Source organism: Felis catus, chromosome E1 (genome assembly GCF_018350175.1).
Source record: "Felis catus isolate Fca126 chromosome E1, F.catus_Fca126_mat1.0, whole genome shotgun sequence".
NCBI classification, from domain to species: domain Eukaryota; kingdom Metazoa; phylum Chordata; class Mammalia; order Carnivora; family Felidae; genus Felis; species Felis catus.
Genome location: NC_058381.1, coordinates 47,997,030 through 48,016,368, shown reverse-complemented (window position 1 = coordinate 48,016,368; position 19,339 = coordinate 47,997,030). Strand labels below are relative to the sequence as shown.

Genomic DNA, 19,339 nt, shown 5'->3' with positions numbered 1-19,339 from the left:
GTCTCCATCAGAAACAAAAAAAAAATTATCTCCCTCATGATTGACTTGGGTGGAATGAATCAGACTGCATTTGTAAAGATCTCGTAAGACTGAAGAGCTGTGCTAAACATTACCACTATCCACTCTGACAGCAATTACTAAGAGCCATAATCAGGACTTGATTGGACTCCAAGTTATCCTCAATTATTAAGCTATATAACAATAAAACCATAGGAAAACTTAAAAGACAAATACAATAAAATACACAAGTTTCTTTAAACAACTAACAAAACAAAAATGTAAACAAAGGAAGAACTGCCAGAAAAAAGTTGTGATTCACTTTTTTTTTTTTTTTTAATTATTTGCCTTTACTCTGCCTCATGCATTATTATTTTCCCTGTGGAAATTCTATTATTCTGAAAACAAGACTCTACTGGAAAGTAAATGTTGTGACAAAAGAAAAGCCAGACTGATACATTAAAATAAGCCCCGTGACCTAGCCCCATGGGGGAAGGACACACCCCCTTCTCCCTCCTGAGCTCGGGAGTCAGGCTTCCTCAAGGGGCAGAGCATGAAGGGCCAGGCCTCTGGAGGTGGCAAGGAGCTTCGGTACTAAATATCCAGGCCACCCACAGTCTGGCTACCACCTAACTAACTTTCCCACCACAACCCACGGGCAGTCGGGCTTCCCAGTCTCTGACCCCATGCCCTCTGCCTGCAGTCCCTGCCCTCCTCTCTCTCTGAACCTAACTCCTACTCACCTTTAAATGAAGGCTTCCATACCTACTTCCCTAAGATGCTCTCCCCAAACCAGTACTTCCTACAGAATCATCTATTATTTTGGATTAATCATCTATTATTTTGGATTAAATATATCATATAAGATGCCCTATCTGCCCGACACAACCATCTTATAAATCGGGGTCATATTTTATATCATTTATATCCCGAGACAACCATTCAATTCACTAAAGCCATTCAATAAAGACTTTAATTGAATTTCCCAAAGAGATGGCCTAAAATAACCTGAATGCCAAGCATTCCAAGAACTGTCCTGTACCAAATTAAATACTCATTAGAATTCCAAGTCATAAGGAGGAATGTTGTGTTATCTTTAAACTTATCTGCTTTTATCCAAAACTGGAATCTGCGATGGTTCTATGAGATACACAGGCAAAATATTCTGCAAAGCAAAAGTTTTATTCATTCGACTGTGTTTAATATTCACTCAGTCTTGCTCGCACTTTTCTCTAAAACTCTTATAAAATCTCTGAGCATGCAAGAAGCATTAGAAGAGAGACTAAGCCTATTGAGAAGAAAACTAGAAACTAAGATCATCAATCATATTCCATTTTGAATAATTTCTTTCATAAAGAGGTAAATTCTCCTAAATTCCAGAATGAATGGAATCACATAGCAAAGTAAAATGTTTTAAATACATAAAAGAAATACCCTAATGGACCTTCCACCATCTGTTTTAGTAATTAAAATGATAGAAACAAGAAAAACTTTTAATTTTTTTAAGTTTATGTATTTATTTGGTGACGGGGGGGGGGGGTGGGGGGCAGAGAGAAAGAGAGAGAGAGAATCCTGAGCAGGCTTCACACTGTCAGCGGAGAGCCCAATACAGGGCTCCAACTCACGAACCGTGAGATAATGACCTGAGCTGAAACCAAGAGTTGGACGTTCAACTGACTGAGCCACCCAGGTGCCCCAAGAAAAACTAAATTTTAAAAGCTGTATCAGCAGCTAAAACTGAGGGGTTTTTTTCCATCTACTAGTTTGGCTTTTCCTGACCCATATTTTAGAATTGCTAGCGATTCTGGCAATAGCCTTCTTTCAATAATTCCAAATTATTTCTTGAAAAGTTTGAGCCTCCTCCCAAATCATTTAACATGCTTACTAATCATTAAAAGTATACATATTTAAAAACCCACATTTATGAAGCAATCAAATTACATTAAAAGACTGACTTTCTAGAAAAGGTTGCTGCTTGCCAAGAAAACTTTATGACTACAAAAATTTTCTATTTGCATTTCTTCATTTTCCCTTTTAGATTATCTGTGTAGACTTGTAAACACATAATCCCAAACAGTTGAGCTTTTTATATTAAACATAAATCGATTTTTAAAAAGCCAACTGCATAATTAAAACAGTACCACCAACCACCATCATCCCTCTTAAAAGCTGTCTTTAATTTACCAACAATCTATGTTCTAAAAATATATTTTCAAATCAGCGTTTGAAACTCAGTACAGAGTTTCCTGCTCCCATTTGGTTAAGTAAAAACAAGTTGATTATAAAACAATACAGTATAGGGGCATCTGGGTGGCTCAGCTGGTTGAGTATCCGACTTCAACTCAGGTCATGATCTCCCAGTTTGTGGGTTCGAGCCCCGCACTGGGCTCAATGCTATCAGCCTATCAGCACAGTGTCAACTTTGGATCCTATGTCCCCCTCTCTCTGCCCCTTCCCTGCTTTCGCTCTTCTCAAAAATAAACAAACACTGGGGTGCCCGAGTGGCTCAGTTGGTTAAGCGTCCGACTTCGACTCAAGTCATGATCTTCCCCGTTCATGGGTTCGGGCCCTGTGTCGGGCTCTGTGCTGATGATGGCTTGGAGCCTGGAGCCTGCTTCAGATTCTGTGTCTCCCTCGCCTTCTGCCCCTCCCCCACTCACACTCTATTGCTCTCTCTCAAAAATAAACAAAACACTTTAAAAATTTTTAATAAATATTTTTTAAAATCTTAATTAAAAAAAAAAAACCTGTTATTTCATGTACCCTAGTACACACATAGCTCATCTTGAGCCTAAGATCCAGTATAGACACGTTTGCCCAAAACGCCACTCTCTGGTTGAGAAAGAAATGTAAATGCTAAGGCATAGAACATCCTTTGCTGTCAACTGCTAATTGGATTAGAAATCCTTAATAACATTTCTAGTGCTGAAATTCTATTATTCTATATAAAACAATTAAAATAGATATACATTTGTGGCGCCTGGCTGGCTCAGTGAGTAGAGCATGTGACTCAATCTTGGGGTTGTAGGTTCGAGCCCCATGTTGAGTACAGAGACTGCTTAAAAATCTTAAAAAATAGGGGCGCCTGGGTGGCTCAGTCGGTTAAGCGTCCGACTTCGGCTCAGGTCATGATCTCACGATTCGTGAGTTTGAGCCCCACGTTGGGCTCTGTGCTGACCGCTCAGAGCCTGGAGCCTGCTTCAGATTCTGTGTCTCCCTCTCTCTCTGGCCCTCCCCCGTTCATGCTCTGTCTCTCTCTGTCTCAAAAATAAATAAACATTAAAAAAAAATTTTTTTTTTTAAATCTTAAAAAATAAATAAGTTTAGGGGCGCCTGGGTGGCTCAGTCGGTTAAGCGTCCGACTTCAGCTCAGGTCATGATCTCACAATTAGTGAGTTCAACCCCACATCGGACTCTGTGCTGACAGCTTAGAGCGTGGAGCCTGCTTCAAATTCTGTGTCTCCCTCTCTCTCTGTTCCTCCCCCCAGCTCAAGCTCTGTGTCTCTCTCTCCCTTTCTCTCTCCTTCAAAAATCAATGAAAACATTAAAAAAAATTTTTTTTAATAAATAAGTTCACATTATCATTTCACACCCATTAGGATGGCTACTATAAAAAAAAAAAAAAAAAAAAGCCCAGAAAATAACAAGTGTTGGTGAGGATGTGAACAAATTGGACTCCTTGTACACTGCTGGTGGGACATACGATGGTGTTACTACTTTGGAAAACATTAAGTACAGAATTACCACAAGATCCAACAATTCTACTTCTGGGTTAATATCCAAAAGAACTAAAAGCAGGGACTGGAACAAATATTTGTACACCCATGTTCACAGCAGCATTATGTCTAACAGCCAAAAGGTGGAAACAACCCAAGTGTCCATCCGCAGATGAATGGATTAAAAATGTGGCATTTACATACAATGGCACATTATTTAGCCTTAAGAAGGAAGGAAATGCTGACACGTGCCACAACATAGGTGAGCCCTGAAGACACCACGGTAGGTGAAAAAAGCCACGCACAAAGGACAATGTATGATTGTACTTATATGAGGGACCTAGAATGGCAAATTCATAGAGACAGAAAATAGAATGCTGGTTGCCAGAGGCTTGCAGGAGGGGGAAATGGAGAGTTGTTTAACAGCTACACAGTTTCGGTTTGGGGCAATGAGAGAGTTTTAGAGACAGATGGTGGAGGCAGTTCAACAACACGATTGTACTTACTGCCGCTGAAATGAATACAAAAATGGCTAAAATGGTAAATTTCTTGTCATGCATATTTAACCAAAATTTCTAAAAACTACAAGTACACAAGCCTTGATAACCTCCTTATAAGCAGTGAGGCCCATGGCTTAATCCAGAAACAAACTTAAGGACTCCTCATGGTCCATTTCCCAGTATGCCCTACCCATGAAGAAGGACTAAGAGCAGGGGCGCCTGGGTGGCTGAGTTGGTTAAGCATCCGACTTAGGCTCAGGTCATGATCTTGCAGTTCTTGAGTTTGAGCCCCGTGTTGGGCTCTGTGCTGACAGCTCAGAGCCTGGAGCCCACTTTGGATTCTGTGTCTCCCTCTCTCTCTGCCCCTTCCCTGCTTGTGCTCTCTCAAAAATAAATGAACATTTAAAAAAAATTTTTTTTAAATAAAAAAAGGACCAAGAGCCAGAGTCAAAGGTGAGACATTAGTCCCACTAAATAAACTCAGAAAAGCCAAAACACAGGACCGAGTCCAAGGTGGTTGGCGAGCGGCAAGCTAGGAAAGAGAAGGCGGGGGGGGGGGGCGGGCGCCTGGGTGGCTCAGTCGGTTAAGCTTCCGACTTCGGTTCAGGTCATGATCTCGCGGTCCGTGAGTTTGAGCCCTGCGTTGGGCTCTGTGCTGATGGCTCAGAGTCTGGAGACTGCTTCGGATTCTGTGTCTCCCTCTCTCTCTGACCCTCCCCCGTCCATGCTCTGTCTCTCTCTATCTCAAAAATAAATAAACGTTAAAAAAAAAAAAAAAAAAAAAGGAAAGAGAAGGCGGGAGGCAGGGACTCTCTCAGGACATGGCCAGCTGATGAGACTGGTGAGGACAGAAGAGCGGTGAGAACAAGGCAGAACAGAGAGCAGGAGAGATCGGAGAAGGGAATTGCCCCTAAGATAACAAAAGGGAGGGGAGTGGAGGCAAAGGTAAAAACGGTAAAAAAGGTAAAAAATCAAGAAGGGGATTCATTCAAGAAGAGATTCTGTCCAAGTGTCAGCAGAAAAATTACTTCCTTCCATTAACATGGCCATTTGTATCTAAAGAAACCAAAAAAGTTGATGAAGCCTATGAAAAGTTAGGGAGAAAAATTTTTTTCTATGAAAGACTACTACTGTGTCACCATCCCCAGAGAACTAACATCATTTTTCATGGGTTTTTGTTTTGTTTTTTTTACAAGAAAAACTTATTTGCTTAGAATTAATTTCGATGTGGGCCTACCTTTTCTGTTATTAAACATTAGTATACCATGAATGAATTTAAAATGTTCTACAGAACAGGAGTTAAGAGTATGCAAGCTTGAGGGGGTGCCTGGGTGGCTCAGTCGGTTAAGCACCGAACTTCAGCTTAGGTCATGATCTCGTGGTTTGTGGGTTCAAGCCCCACATCGGGTTCTCTGCTGTCAGCATCAAGCCCGCTTTGGATCCTCCGTCCCCCCCCTCTCTGCCCTTCCCCAGCTCATGCTCTCTCCTCCCTCTCTCTCAAAAATAAACATTAAAAATTTAAGAAAAAAAAAGAGTTTACAAGCTTGAAACCAGATCTGCCTGAATTTCAATCTTGGCATGGCAACCTGAGACAACCTACATAACTCTGCCTCAATCTCCCAATCTGCAAAATAGGGATAATAACAGTATCTACCTTGCAAGCCTCTTGCAAGAATTAAATAGGTTAAATTATAAAAGTACTTAGAACAGTGTCTCGCCACTGTTATAAAAGCATCAGCTCACTATTACCCCCCAGGTCTAGAATATGAGCTCCATGGGAGGTGGGATTTTGTCTGCTTTGTTCACTATTGAAGCCCCAGGTTCCTGACCTAAGTATGTGCTGAAAAATAAAAATTTGTTGAATCAGATACACTTTATGCCAGCAACACAGAACCCTGAAGTTGAAGAGCACGACTTTTTTGTTACTACTGACAACTAAAACCCGCATAATAATTTAGCCCCAAAGTTTAGAGTTCATAGAGGGTTTTGACATACCTTGTCTCAAGGCATTTTACAAAGCTGATATTATTTATCTCCATCTCACAAACTAAGAAGACTTCAGGGGTTTGCCCAAAACACAAAGTCTGAGGCAGAACAGGAATTCTGAGCATGGAGTCTGCGGGGATTCTCTCTCTCTTTCTCTCTTTCCCTCTCCCCTGCTCGCTCACTCTCTAAAATAAAATAAATAAAAAATAATAAAATAATTTTTTAAAGTTAAAAATAAAAAAAGCAAGTCCTCATTCCCCAACGTAAACTCCGCCACTCCCAACTTTCTACTGAGTACACCTGAATGTGAGGACAACAGCCAGATGACAACCTTCAGCTCTTGGCAGTGAGGGAGGGAAGGGGACACTGGACTGGGAGTCAGGAAGCTTCATGTGTGCCTGGTTTTAGTAAGTACGAGACCTCTCTGGTTCCTCTAATGCCTCTGGGCCCTGAACTTCCTCATCTGTTCCTTCTAGGACTAAAATTCTGACTTCGGCTTTCTCCTAGCTTCTGGAACTCAACAAACAAAACCAAATTCATCTTTTCTCTATTCCAAACCCCTAAGACGTGTTCTTGCTTCTGATGTCCCTATTCCTGATGCCCATTCTGCCAGCCACCCAAGCATAAACACCTCAACATCACCTCTGACTTAGAACTGACTGTTTCCTTCCCCTCCTGCCTAATTAGTCACCACAACCCTGTTCAACCTCCAAAATATCTTCTGAATCTGTCACCTCCTTTCCATCCCCAAGGCCATCGACTCAATTCAGGCCCTCGCCTGAACTATTGCCATGAGCACAACTAAGTCCCTCTCTGTGTCTCCTCACGGCCAACCCATCATACTCGTCCTCGGTTTGGCACTCAACACCCTCCAAGACCCAGTCCTGACCTCTCTGCGGCCTCATCTTCCACCGCCTTCCGTGATGTCTCCCCGGGTCCAACGAGTTTAGATGCACAGTTTCCTGGCACCCACCTCATTCTGGCACCAACCCCAGCCTCTGCCCAAGCTATCCTTCCCTCCAGAATGCCTCCTTCCATCGCTTCTCCTCTTCGGGGGGGCCAATTTAAATGCCGCTTCTTCAACTGAAGTGTTCCCTGATATCCCCAAGGGGACAGTATCACTCCCTCTACTTAACCCCTAAGCACCTTGGTGGAACCTCTTTTAGAGCACCTATCAAACTCCTAGTAGTCCTTTCATTTTCTGGTGCCCCTGTTCTCCCTACGAGCGGATTCGTTCCTTGTGAGTAGGAAATAGGTTTTATTCATCTTCGTATTCCTCACAAGACAGTTTCTCAAAGACTGTGTGAAGACATGATGGTATGCCATGAATGAGCTACAGATATTCCACACGGTGATCCCCTCGGCCCTCCAAGCAGCCACAAAGCGACTTCGGCAGCCAGAGTCCCCACTGGTCAAGTCTCAAGCATTCTCAAGTAGCCTCCGCCTCCAACCAGGCAGATGCCGAGACGACGACTTGAGAAGCGCTCAGAGGACGCACGTGGCACACTGTATAAAGTGGATGCCCAAGAAACATTTGCTGAATTGAATCTTGGAATAATCCATCTGTTCCCCCTCAACCACTGTCCCCAAGATTCCTGACCATCTAGACCTCTTTGAACGTTTTCACTGAATTGGTTCTGGTTATTTTTTATTAACTACCTATCATCACCTGGTTATACTCGCCTTACTATCCAAAGCTTACATTGATACTGTATTGCGCAAAACAGCAGAGGATACGCACGATTTACCATGAAGAGATTCAAAGAATGAAATTCAACGCCATAGAACAAAGAAAAGCAGGGGCGCCTGGGTGGCGCAGTCGGTTAGGCGTCCGACTTCGGCTCAGGTCACGATCTCACGGTCCGTGAGCTCGAGCCCCACGTCGGGCTCTGCGCTGACAGCTCAGAGCCTGGAGCCTGCTTCAGATTCTATGTCGCCCCCTCTCTCTGAGCCTCCCCCGTTCATGCTCTGTCTCTCTCTGTCCCAAAAATAAATAAACGTTGAAAAAAAAAATTTAAAAAAAGAACAAAGAAAAGAAAATGCCATTTTACACTACCAAATGAGCAAAAACTTTTTTAAAAAAATTTTTTTAGGGGCACCTGGGTGGCTCAGTCGGTTAGGCGTCCGACTTCGGCTCAGGTCACGATCTCACGGTCCGTGAGTTCGAGCCCCGCGTCGGGCTCTGCGCTGACAGCTCAGAGCCTGGAGCCTGCTTCGGATTCTATGTCTCCCCCTCTCTCTGACCCTCCCCCGTTCATGTTCTGCCTCTCCATGTCTCAAAAATAAATAAACATTAAAAATTTTTTTTTAAATATTTTTTAATGCTTATTTATTTTTGAGAGAGGGAGAGAGACGGAGCGTGAGCAGGGGGCAGAGGTGCAGAGAGAGAGGGAGACACAGAATCTGAAGCAGGCTCCAGGCTCTGAGCTGTCAGCACAGAGCCCGACGCCGGGCTCGAACCCGCAAACTGTGAGACCATGACCGGAGCCGAAGTCAGATGCCCAACTGACTGAGCCACCCAGGCGCCCCAGTGAGCAAAAACTTTTAAGGAAAAAATGTATTTCTGTCCAGTTATGGTAAAACAGGTACGTCCGTGTTTCTGCTAATAGTACAAACTGGTACAACATTCTTGAAAAACAGCGTGGCAACACATATCAAAAGTCATAATAACATTCATTCCATTTAACACAATACACTCAGGGGGAGCCTGGGTGGCTCAGTCAGTTAAGCAACCTACTTCAGCTCAGGTCATGATCTCATGGTTTGTGGGTTCGGGCCCCACATCAGGCTCCGGGTGGACAGCTCAGAGCCCGGAGCCGGCTTTTGATTCTGTCTCCCTCTCTCTGCCCCTTCCCTGCTCACACCCTGTCTCTCTCTCTCAAAAAATAAACATTAAAAAAAAAAAAAGTATAACACAACACTCAGAAATGTGTCCTAGAACTATAATTAGTCAAAAAATAATAAACATCTACAATAATGTAGATTAAAGTATTAAGTGAAAACCAGGGAGCAACATGTTTAACCTAACATTAAAAAATTTAAGTAAATTATGGGAGCATGACTTGATGAAATATTTTGCACCCTTTCAAAATGTAAGCATATAAATTAAAATTGTGACACCTATAACATGAAAATGTTCCATGATCTAACAAGCAGAAAAAATTCCAATTACATGCACTATAATTAGACACGAATAAAATATATATATATGTACACACATATATACATGTAAATGCTTGTATGTGTACACGTGTATACATACATATATAGTTTTTAATGGAACACCAAAAAGAAAATCAACGATTTTATGGTAATAATCTAAATATTTAACAATTTAATATCCATTCCTCTTAACTTAAAAAAGAAAGTCCCCCCATACTCAAGAAAGAGGGGTTCCAGGATACAAGCTTGACAGAACCTCAGGAAAGGTCCAACCTATCACTGAGCATTTTGGCCTTACCTGAGAACTCATACATTCCTTATCACAATGACCTCTATATGACAACCCCAGACCATAGCTTTCCAAGGACCAACGAACCATCTCGAATGGTCTTCAGATCACACCCATGAACCCATGAATCATGCAAAACAAGCATAGCCTCAAAAACAAAGACTATCAGCAAAGAGCCAAGCCCACATTCAATTATAAAACCTGAAAGGATACAGTAGCGTCACATTCAAGTTTCAGGTATTCTCAAAGCCAACTTGCTGCCTCAGTGAGGGACTGTATCACATTTAAAAAGCAGTCTGAAATCATGGACAAATCAAAGAACTAAGGGCCAAGAGACCAAGGTACAGTGAAAGGGAAAAAGAAAAGTTATTCCAGCTACAAAGAACAGAAAACTGGAAACTCCAGCTGAAAGCAGATGGGTAAAAAGTAGCTGGCCATGTCTTGTAAACCAGAGGCCAGAGGCCATAAGGCAGGATGGCAAGATATTTTATCAACAGACGAAGCTTCCTTGAGCTGGTGAGATTTAAAAAAGACTAGCACTGAAAATGTATCAAAACATAATTTTAGCACTGACGCCCCACAAGGACAGTATCAAAACAGTCTTCTAATTGTTTTTGCTGTAGTATCACCATTGTCCGAATTTAAAATGAAAGACCAAGATGCTACAATGGACCAAGAAAATTAGTTCTTGTGAATTACAAATAGTGAAGATTAAATGGCCTTTCTTAGCAGGGCATTTCAGCAAAAGACAACAAATATGAAGGACTAATTAAAACAACCAGTAGGAAAGAAAGTTCAGCCTTTTGTTTCTATTGCTGTGTTCTCACTATCTAGATGCACAAAAATGCAGATATATACAGTCATCCGTGACAACACACACACAGCAGATAACAGGAAAAACAAAACTATTCAATACTTCCCCAAGTTCATGGGAGCACAGGGGGATTACCACTCCAGAATGCTGACTCAGAAACTGAAGGGCCTCTCAAGTTCTAATCATATGCAGATAGGAGTCGTCTCTGTGCGGTTACTCAATCAGAACGTAAGTAGAAGATTAACCTACCCTGGCTTCTCTTCAAACACACTCTGGCAGAGCGGCCCCCGGGCTCCTCAGAGTATGTTCATCCTCATCCAGTCTGTTCCAGAAGCAGCCAATTCAGTCAGGACCCGCATCTTCAGGTTTCCACAGCTTCCCTACCATCCAGCATCACTGCACCTTGTCCCAGCTTATGCTTCCTGGCCAGACACTCTACATTTAAAGTCTCTCCTCGCTTCCTCAGGCATCACCAAGTTCTTGTTTTCTAAATAAAGCTCTCCTAAACCTTACTCACCTGCAGTTCACTGCACTGGGTATCACCCAAATAGCCCATCAGAGCTCTTTATAATTTCTGAAAGAGAGAAAAGGAAGCTTTTCAATACATAGTAGGAAACACCTTTGCTGATGTATCAGTTCTGAAGCGTTTGTATCCAATATTCACAGCGTATGGTCTTCTGGTCCGTAGTATTTCAGTAAAATGTAGCCTGATCAGCCAGGACCAAAAGTCCTGAGATAAGAGACCAGAGATAAAAGTTTGGTTTATTGTTGCTATTGCTTAGCTGTGTGACCTTGGGCAAGTCACTTGACTTCTGCAGGCCTAAATCTCCTCATCTGGAAAATCAGACAGACCAGGGATGAGCAGCAGAGCACACTGCAGTGGGAAGAGCACAGGCCTTCCAAGACAGGCCAGCACCACAAGTTACTTGTCATCATGACATCTGTTAGCTAGTTGTTCACATTTGGCCTAAATCTCCTCCTGGGCAAAACAGAAATAACAACAAGTATCTTCGGGTTGTTCCGAAAATTAAAGGAGAGATGATGAGTTATAAAGAGACTATAGTAAACACACTGTGTGGTTTATCATAAAATTCTACAGGTGGTAATTACCACCATTACCCCCAGCCCTAAGGTTATATAAATTCAATTCACAAATATTTTTTTTTTCCTTACGGGATCAACAAATCAAAAGTGTACCATCCCGACCATGGAATTAACCGGGTGTCTCACTAACAATTCAATTACAGTTATCTTAAACTGATGGTACTTTACGATTATCAGTATTACTTAACATCAGCAGGAAAGAGATGTTAGCCCCTGCATAACATCTGAACTGGTTCAGTGGCCATGCCTTCCGTGACTTCTCCCTCTGCTTTCCCTACTACTAGTATAAATACCCAGTAACAGGTCTTCCAAAAGCCAAATGACACCAACTGCTTTCCATGGTCAGCTCAAGGGAATACAACTAAAGATGGAGGAAAAGGAACAAAGGCTTTTTTTTTTTTCCATCTTTTTTAACTTTACACACTTAAGTACTGTTCAAATTTGTTTACCACAGCATGCGTCAGTTTTGCATAAAAACAACTGTTTAAAACTATGTTACTTATACATTTTGCCTAGTGACAGGAAGCTCCCCTTACAGGAATATTGTCACCACAAGGAGAATTTCCACAGAAGAAAGCAAAAAGGCAAATTCAGATGTGCTGAGAACACCTAAAATATGGCACCAAAATAACAAAAATCACAAACATTCACACTTCAGAATGGTTCAGTCAAAAAAGATGCCATGCATTCTCTGAAGATCTAATGATGAATCGGGGGTTTTTTTGGTTCAAAGCAGGATGAATATATAAACGTTGGTTTTACCAGACAACTTCCTGCTCTTAGAGAAATGACCCAGTACAATTTATACAAGTAAACAAGTTAGTATGACTCTGAAAAACTGTCAGCTAGTTTTAGACAACTGACAGCTTTTAAAAATTATATTACATATAGAAATTAAAAGTCTTCACACCACATCTACAATTTGTTAAAAAAGGAATAATAACTCTATTAAAATTCAGGATTACTCAGAAGTATTACCCCAGCCACTCCTGAAGTGACAAACCACTGTGTTTTATGTTGCTTCTAGCCAATGCTACATAAATCCTGACTACACCCATCAATTTAAATGAACTGTAAGCTGGTGTGTCCACATTCTCCACACATAACATAGTTCTTTCCCAGAAAACATTTCAAAATATTACTTAGAAATCAAACTGTATTTGCAGGCACACTTATCTACGTTTATGAGAATAAACAACCATAACAATTTGCTCGTAATTTTTAAGTAGCCCCTCCCCCTACCTTGTTTATCAACAAGTTAATAAACTTGGCCCAAAATCTTCTATGCATTTGAAACAAGAGGCCAAGGATGTGATTTCTTGTGCTGAGCCCGTATTTGGATCTTAAATATAGTCAGACAATTATAGACTAACTTGCATTTAATATTAATACCAAGCCTACCTCTTAAACAGGGGATAAAAATGCATGTACAAGATCTGGTCTACTTATTTGTAGGTCCCTCTGCAATATTCTTAGCCTTTCATGAATATGCTGTGTATTTTTAAACTACACAAGGCCCTCTGCCTGATGATCTGTCCTGTTGTTTTAGCATCCCTCCCCTCTCCAGTAAAACACTGGCCGGTCCATAAATGTATACAGACTTTATAATGATGCAGACTGAATATTTTTGATATTAGAAAACGAAAAATCTTGCTAACAGTGGCAAAAAACAAGTTTGCCACCTGACAGAGAGGTACTTAATGACTCCCCAAAACTACAGCCTCACCTAAAAATAGTGTCCTAGCTTCTCAGCCAAAAGGATAGACGAAAAAAGCTGCCTTTATGCAGCTAAAAGACAGACTTCTACTTTGCCTCAACCTTTAAGACGAAGGTACTTCTTATTTTAGAATACTTTGTGTAACAACTTGTTTGATGGCCAACCACTAACTTCACTTTGAAGTGACTACTGACAATTTACATGGTCTACACGTACGAAAATTGTGGAAAATGTCTTGACACAATGCAGGCCAAACAACACTAGCCACAAGAGACTACCTATGTCTAAATACTCAATTTTTTTAAGTTTTTCCTTATTTATTTTTTTAGCATTCTCTACACCCAACATAAGGCTCAAACTCATGACCCCAGAGATCAAGAGTCTCATGCTCTTCCAACTGAACCAGGCAGGTGTCCTAAATATTCAATTTTTCAGACCACAAACAAACATCTCCATCAGCCAAGACATAGATCACTGGCTCCTTTCCACAAAGTAATCTGCAAAATTAAATAGATAAATAAATAAAAATAAAAGGTCTTGATTGGGAGGTCTAAGGCATGAATATGCCCCTATCTGTAAGCTGAAAATAAATTTTAAAATCCACATTTGCTCGGCAAAGAATAAAAATAAAAATCTATGGGGGCTCCTGGGTGGCTCAGTCGGTTAAACGTCCGGCTTCAGCTCAGGTCACGATCTCTCGGTTTGTGAGTTCGAGCCCGGCATCAGGCTGTGTGCTGACAGCTCAGAGCCTGGAGCCTGGAGCCTGGAGCCTGCTTCGGATTCTGTGTCTCCCTCTCTCTCTACCCCTTGCCCTCTCACACTGTCTGTCTCTCAAAAATAAACATTAAAAAAAAACTTTTTTAACAAAAAATAAATAAAAATCTATGTAATACACACAAGTTTCAAACACAAGCAAATGTGGCCTGTGCACTTACAGAAGGATGATTGATTTATGTCCACCTTCCCCTCCCAGGTTTTTGTGTGTACGGTTTTGTTTTGTTTTTGTTGTTTTTGGGGTTTCCTTTTTTTTTTTTTTTTTTTGGTAAAGCAAAATGTCAATAGTATGCCTCAATCTGGAAAAAAAATAAAGCACAGCTTATTCTTCTTAAATAGAGATTGTGACAGATAGGAAGTTTGTGACAGGATCTCAAAATCCAAAGGCTACCCAGATGTGTTGGGGAAAAAACACACACACACAGACACAAACAATGACCAATTTCCCATGATAACTTTACATTTTCTCAATAAACCATAACAAAATATTTTTAAAGTTGAGAAAAGTGCTTGTGAAAAATGTAAAATTAGCAAACTTCTCTCCTCCTCCTTACTGAAATATAACTGTTCACGAACACTCTATCAATGTCCTTTAAATCCAAAGCATTCTAAATTAGATTAAAGCAACACTTCCAATTCACATATCACATATGACCAAAAATTGACAGACCAGTCTTAGCCCTAGTAAGCTAAAATCTCAACACCCTTGTTTTTTTATTTCAAAATAACCACGTGACAAGTATTATTCCAGTTTTTATAAAACAAAAGGAGAGACTGATGCCTAAAATAAATCTTTCCAAAGGAAAGGTTATATTTGACAAGAGTCCCAGGAACTGTGGACACCCAAAATCCACATAAACAATCACTAACGCTCAATGTGGAGTATGTGATGGCTCCCAATACACACAAGAAATTAAGACATCCAACTGAAATTACACAAGGAAATTTAAATATAATGACCCCTGGTGAGGATACTGATCAAGGAGAGTTGCAAATAACATTTGGCTGTGGATACGCTCCACTATAGCTGAGGATGTTCGACAACTGGAAAGTTTGGTCCACAGGACACATTTCTCCTTTCTAAATGGAGCCCTGCCTATACACCCATGTGATTGATTGAGATGTTTGGAAAATAAAGATGGTTATTATGGTCAATTTAGTTTCAGCCTCACCCTTATGCATTAGTTAAAATAAAGAAGGGGGAAAAAAGGTAAATCATTCTTAACTCCAGTCTCACCTTACACATCTCATCAGCACTGTAGTTCTTTAGTGATCAATTACTTCATCCAATTCCTGAGGCAAATAGAAAAGTAAAATGCGTCTGTACACCACCAATAACAGGCATCACCAGTAGCAAATAACTTTATCAGCCCCAAGTAAAAGGGCTTCTAAAACTTAAATGGAAAAAGTTACCAAAATGGTACAGTAAGCAGTTTTGTAAATGATGGTTTTAGTTTAAAATAAAAGCACTTCTCCTTTCTGTGTGATGGCAGAATAGACTATAAAATTCTCTTAAGATCCAAAATGTAAAAAAAAAAAACAAAAAAAAAGTCATCTCTTTCAACACTGACTGATTTTACTTTCAAAGAAGGAAAAAAAAAGAAATAAAGGACAAGAAACCTCATTAATGTGAGTTTAAGACAGGGCAAAATTAAGAACAAACTAGCCAGAACAACTCCTCCCTCCCCACCCACCCCACCTCCCACCCACACCCGGCATCCACTGTCTCTGGAATTATACATATTAACGATTTGCCCGAAAAGTCTAAGTTGTGAAGGAGAAGGAATAACAATTTTGAGTTTCAAACAAAACCGGAGGATCCCAATCCAAGAATCCTAAGACCCTTGGCTTCCAGCCCTGTCTGAAGGATCCTCAGCTAAGGGTAGGGTGCAGAAAGCTCAAATAATTTGAGGAGAGAGGAATCAAAGTTCCCTAAATAAAACTGCAGTCCCTTACCCCGAGGAAAGGGGAGTCTTAAAAGAATCTCCAGGAAAAGATAGTCTTTTTTTTTTTTTGATAGTTTTTATTTTTGTTGATGCGCTTGTGGGCCAATGAGAATTTCCGAGGAGGGGGCGGAGAAAGGGGGGGGGGAGAAAAGTGAAGCTCGGGCAACAGCCCCGGGCGGGGGAGGAAGGGGGCGCACCCCTGACCCACTTTTGCCGACGCCCACCCTCGGCCCCCGCCCCACCGCTGCAAGTCCGAGCCCAGAGGGGGCGATCGAGCGGGGCGTGGGAGGCCCGCACGCTCCCCACCCCCAGCCGCGACCCGGAGGAGGGCAGCGTGCAAGGCGGCTCGACCCCCCCCCCCCACCCGAGTGCCCGCGGCTGGAGAAACCTCCCACAGGCTCGCGGCCCAGGTCTGCAAAGCCCCCTCCACCGCCTGGGCCCCGGGCGCCGCGGCCCCCAGCGGAGGGGAAGGGGACCGAGGAGGGGAAGAAGCTGTAAACAGCCCCAGCGTCCGGGCCTCGCCTCGAAGAGCCCCGCTTCCCAGGCCCCGCCGCGGCCGCCTGAGTCCCCAGCCCGTCCGAGGGACGCCCCTCCCGGGGCCTCGGGGACCGGAGGGGAGTCAGGTCTCCTCCCCAGAGGGCTCCGGCAGCTCGCGGAGCGGTCCCAGCAGCAGAGAAGGGGGAAGTCAGGACTTACCTGTCATTACTTTCTACGCCATCTTGGATCCACTTGTCAACGTCCCCACAAAGCATTATGGGTAAGAAAGAGCCTTTAAAGTGACTCCCCCCCTCGGCCCCCGACTCCCGCCTCCCGCCTCCCGCCGCCGGCGCCGCCCCTCCGGCCGCACCTCCCGCCCGGAAAGTTGCCCCGGCAGGCGGGCCGGCCCGGGCGCCTGCAGACCGGCCCCCTCCCCTCCTCCGGGCTGTTTGCATTTAAAATTCACCCCCATTTTTAAAATGTGGCTTTGGGTTTTCCTCTTTGCTCCTGCCTCTGGGCTCCCTTCCCCCTACCCCTCGTCTCCACGCCTGTTCCCTTTGCCCCGCCGCCCTCCTGCCCTGGCAGACACCCCACGTCTGCATTTAATCAGCCCGAGGTTTCCCTACTGCTGGCAGCAGAGAGCTGCTCATTGATTTATTTATGCGCATTTATGCGTCTGTTACTGCTCTAGATCCTCGGTGCCCGGCGGCGGGCTCGTGGCCGGCTCCCTGCCCCGGGGCATCCGGGGGTCGCTTGCAGGGCCCTGGAGCCCCGCAGCCCCGTAGGCGCTCTGACTCCGGCATCCGCGGGTGGAAAGGTGCTTCTGTCCTAGCAAAGCGCTCCGAGGCCCTCGGGCTCCAGGACCTGGGCGGACACTATCCCCGGCGTCAAAGCGTGTTTGGGGGTTGGGGGGAAGTAAGAAGCTGAATGCAACTTTTACCCGTCTGCTCTCCCTTCAGCTGTCTCCTCCCCTCGGCCGGTAACGTGATCCGTGACCCTCTAGGTGGGGACCCCTCCCCTAGGAATGTGGCTTTGGGCACTGCCGTATCCACCCATTTGCAGTCCCGGCTGAGAGTGGACTGTGACTTCCTGGGGCAGGTAACTCGGGGGCGCAGGCTGCGGGCTCTGGCCCGGACGGGGAGGCGCGCCAGGGCTCCGGGAGAGTCCTCGAGCGGAGAGAGTCCAGGGCTGGGAGGAGGGTGCGCCCACCCGGGTCCACCTGCCGGGTCCCAGCGGGGCGGCGAGCCCGGGAGGCAGAGCTAGGGGAGGACCGCGGGCGCCACTCCCGCCGGGGGGTTGTGGGGGGACGTCCGGAGTTGCCCGGGTTCGCTTTAAGGAGGGGGCTACGAGACGCGGAGCGAGCAACCCTGCAGCCCACGCACGCCGGAGGGGCCTCTGCTCCCGCCCGCGGATTCTTTGTAGGGCGCAGAGCTCTGCCCGATACCCGCCGCCGGCTTTCGATTGAGCGCGGCGACCACACCACGCGTCCTCACTCAAGCGCAGTGGTCCCATACCCCCTGAAGCCTCGTAGTCAGTCCCGCAGCTCTTTCCCTTTACGGCGACTCTGGTTGCTCCCCCCCCCCCCCGCCCCATCCCCCACCAAGCAAGCGTTTACAAAGAAGTGTCCAAGGGAGAATCCTCTAGGACATCAGTGCTTGTGAAACTGTGTTCCCTACCAAATGCTGTTCAAGGGCTCTGAAATTAGAAGAATGCATGGGCATTAAAGCCCTCTTCGGGGCACGGGGAGTGCCTAGGGCCTGGGTCTACTCTAGGGTTTTGCTCTGTTCCAGACCCACAGCCCTCTCTCGAGGAACCTAGATGGTTGCGGACACGAGCCCTGCCCCAGGGAGCAAAAAAAAAAAAAAAAAAAAAAAAAATCCACCAGGCAATTGTCCCGGCCAAATGAGTAGAATGAGGTGTAGACTCATTAAGGGATTGGCCCAGGGTCAGCCGTGAGGGAGGGAACAAGGTAATGAGTCACTCCAGGCAAAGAACAAGGCGTGCTGGGGAGGGACCTCCCCTGAGTCACCCACTTCTCTGAGCTTGGGAAACTGAAGCCTGGAGCCAGGTTCTTAGCTGTTGGGCTCAGGCATCCACATGGGGCCTGTGGACAAGGGGGCGTGGCCCAGAGGGCCCTCTGTTGCTGCCATCTGAATAATGGCCTTCCCCTCCCATCTAAAGGAGGCCCCCAAGGTTTTTGGGCTGATGGGGGGCTCGTGGGGTCCAGAGCCAAGAAAGAATTCTTGAAGACGTCTTTGGTGCAAAACGTGATTTTATTAAAGCTGGGGGACAGGATCCATGGGCAGGAACAGCTGCACTGCAAGTTGGGGAGGGGGGGGTGACCATTTTATGGAGTCGGGGGAGATAAAGTCCACAGGGAGTTTCCAAAGAGACTTTCACATGCTAAAGACTTACTTAAGGCCTAGCTATTGTCAAGCTAAGGTTGTTTTTCCCTCTAGCAAAGCATTAACATTAAGACTGTAGGGAGTTCCTGGACTTTAGGCCAGTGATAAGATTGTCTTTTTCTTGTAAACTATGCAGACTCATTTGTTTTTTGTCCTTTCCTGTTATGGGGTAGCTGGGAGTGTCCAAGGAATATCCTACATGTCCCCCCCCCCCACCGGGGGTGGGGGAGGTATTGCTGTTAGCCTGTACTGTGCCCTCAGCTTGCCCCATGCTCCCTCATCACCCTCGTCCCAATACCCTCACTTGTTCCTTTTCCATTTCTCTTACACTTGCTTAGATACCCCTGTGTACTTACTTAATGGGTGCTTTGTGTTTACATAGCAGCACTTCAGGTGTGTGGTCTGAGTTTCCTAAAATTAAACGCTGAATAAAACGCCAGCAAGGACTGTGC

General features: G+C 44.4%; 1 protein-coding gene across 7 annotated transcripts in view; it reads right to left on the bottom strand.

Moving 5' to 3' along the window:
- HELZ (helicase with zinc finger) overlaps positions 1–16,773 on the bottom strand; it is a 163,101-nt gene extending 146,328 nt beyond the window's left edge. For 2 of the 7 annotated variants that reach the window (XM_023244323.2, XM_045044967.1), the window contains exons 1-3: positions 16,702–16,745; positions 15,297–15,352; positions 10,982–11,038 (exon numbers count right to left, since the gene is read on the bottom strand). The gene's annotated coding sequence lies outside the window, so the exon portion shown is untranslated. The other 5 variants (XM_045044966.1, XM_023244319.2, XM_023244321.2 and 2 more) reach the window with 5 other exon arrangements.
- Positions 16,774–19,339: the final 2,566 nt, after the last annotated feature.